Below are 3,354 nucleotides of genomic sequence, written 5' to 3'. Positions count from 1 at the left end.
ACCGCGGCGTCGGACTATGATTGAGGGGAAGGATTGACGGTTGTGATCTTTCCATTTGATTGATACTTTTTTTTATTACAAACGGATGCTCGTACCAATCTAAAACGGATAAATCTTGTAAAATTAAAAAATAAATTTTTTTATAAAATTTATGAATAAATTTGATCCTGATATCAGATCTAATCATCGATATGCTTTGTACATATAAAATGATTCAATTGATGGTGTTGTTCATCTTTTGATAGGTATATATTATATTGATGTTCATAAAATATTTTATGTCAATAAAATTTGTTTAAACTTCGTTTGAGTTTCGAAAGAAAAAAAATAAAAAAATAATTTTTTTTTTTTAAAAAATTAAAAAGTGAATTTAAACATGCCACTCTCAGTAACGTAGAGTCGTGATGTTTATCAGTTGGATACCTTTGTTCTGGGACTATTGTCATTGATAATTTGATACGGTCTTATCAAAGAAAATCAATTCAAGAATAAAAAAAAATGTCATTGATGCATTGCTTTCTTTTTAATATTGCTCTTATTTTTGATTGGTTGTGGGCAAACCAAAGGTAAAGATTTGCACAGATTAATTGATATTTTTTATGAGATTTAGCGTTTGTATTTACTTGATTCCATTCCATCTACATCAGCACATGATTAATTACTCTTTTATCTCTTTTTATTGAATCTATCTATCTAATATTACTATTTCATGTCAATACACTTTTGAAATTAGTGAAATCAGATGCTGGTAATTTTATTATCCGCATATGAATCTATGAACAAGAGAATATTTTTCTTCCTTATTTCTTTGCAACCTAAGTAAAATCATATATATTTTGATATTAATTTGCAAAATAAAACCTTATTATAGACTATATTATTGGTTAGCACTTTTACTTGGATTTATATTAATGCTTTATTTTATAGCAGAGTTAATTCATACCAGCCTCAATCACAATATATGCCAACATGATCGTCATTTTTGATTCATTTAAAATCTAAATTTGAATTCTTAAAAATCTACATGATTACCATTCTTAGTGTATTTTAGATTTGAATTTGAATTTTAAATATCATTGATAATAAGTTTGCCAACATGATTACCATTTTTACTATAATTTAAATTTAAATTTTAAATACATTAGAAATAGCAATCATGTTGGTATATGTTATGATTGAGACTAATATAAATTAAGAATGCTATCATTATTCTTATAAATTATATCATTTTTATGTGAGTCAAATCCTCCACCCCATTTATTCTTACTATGGAAAAAATTATAGTTACGAGTTGACAAACTAAAACTTGTTCTCTCTCTTTTTTTTTTCATTCATATATATATATATATATATATATATATATATATATATATATATATAATTTATTTATTTATTTTGGAACTTAGAGTGGAAAGACTCCATCTAGAACTAAGGTGGGGCAAGGTGTAAATTCATATTCTTGGTGCTGACTTCAAAAACTTTATCAACCATAGTAGTTGACATTTTCGATGAATCAAATATTTTTTGATAAAAATTGTATGCTATAAAAATTAATTTAAGTTAGAACCATCCCATCTATTTGAAATTACCATATTTTAACCAAAGCGAAATTCTTTGTACACTGCCCGCAGTGTAGAAAATTTAATGTGAAGCACACTGCTTTATCTGATTGGGTCATATAGTGATCATTTTCTAATGTACATTTAATATCCATAATTTTATTTTTTTTATTTAAAATTTTAAATGACGAAAATATCTCTTTTTTCTGAATAAATTATGTCATTCTGTGCAATATTATGACATCCTACGTTGAAATTATGACTTTCTGTACAAGATATCATAATTTTTTTATAGGATGTCATAATTTTTTCATAAAATACCATAAAAAGAGAAGGATATTTTCGTCATTAAAAAATTTATAAAATTTTTAAATGATGAAAATATTCCTACCAAAATCATGATATCCTATAAAAAAATTGTGATATCCTGTGTATAAAGTTATAATTTCAATACAGGAATCATAATATCGGCATAGGATGTCATAATTTTTTTAAAAAGAAAGAAATATTTTCGTCATTCAAAATTTCAAATAAAAAAGTAGAACTGTAAACATTAAATGCATATTAGAAGGTGGTGGCTATGTAGCCCAATCGAACAAGACAGTGTGCTCCATGTCTGATTTTTTACATCACAGGTAGTGTACAAAGAATTTCTCTGTAACCAAAAGGCCCCTATCCTACTCTCCTTACAAAACAAATGACCAATACCAGCCCCAACAATTTAGAGTAACCTTTTTAGAAAAATGATTTTATCAAGGATTTGTGCTCCATAATGCTTACTCGTTAATGCCCTCTCAATTGCATGACTTGTTGTATTCAGATGCTAAGGATTGTATCTATACTAAAGCTATATAAGTATGTTATCTTGCTAAAAAAAAATTATTTTAATAAGTACTCCTCCATATTTTCATTAATTCTTAACCAGCTAATTACATCCTACATCTTTTTCTTTCGTGCACCATACTCTTTGTTTCCTTGTTGGGTTCCTTAACATTGCTTTTTTCCATAGCATGGTTTTTGGTCATCACTCATGTGTGACATCAGTATAAATCTATGATATACATTTGCCTCTTATATTCTTTCTTACTGCTATAAAAGGTCAACTTTATTGCATAGTTTTTTCTTTTCTTTTTTTTTATTTTTCTAAAACCACCAATAGTCCTTTTATAAAATTTAGATTTCACAAATGAAATTCTCTTTTTGATCACTAAATATACACTTAAACAAATAATACTACTAACTACAATCTCACATGTGCTTTGTATGTGAGGTAGGGGTGAAAGTGGATCAAATGATATCCATCTGGATTTATTATATCCAAATCTATTTAGATATAGAAATCTGAGCGTATAACTGATATTTGTATCTATATCAATATCTGAAAGAAAAATAAATATAGATATCGAGAGACAACTATCCGATCTATCTGTGAATATCTGATTCTATTTATAATTATATTTAATTTTATATAGCACTCATAAATTTTTATAAGAAAAATTAAATGACCCCATTAATATGCTATTAACTTGATCTATCGTTCGCTTAGTAATATTTTTAATTTTATAACTATAAAATCTAGTCATTCGATTTATATTTATATTTATAATCATATTTTTAATATATAATTTGTATCTATATTTATTTAAAATAAATATGAATATAAATTTTTACATCTGATTAATATCCATATCTGTATTTATATTCATTAAATAAAATAAATATAGATATGGATACGTTAGTATCCGATCTATTTTCAATTGAGGGACTCTTTAGAAGTTTGGCCACACTAGACTCC

The sequence above is a fragment of the Elaeis guineensis genome, chromosome 2 (genome assembly GCF_000442705.2).
Source record: "Elaeis guineensis isolate ETL-2024a chromosome 2, EG11, whole genome shotgun sequence".
Taxonomy (NCBI): Eukaryota; Viridiplantae; Streptophyta; class Magnoliopsida; order Arecales; family Arecaceae; genus Elaeis; species Elaeis guineensis.
The sequence above is the reverse complement of the archived record's forward strand: the minus strand, read 5'-3'. Positions refer to the sequence as shown.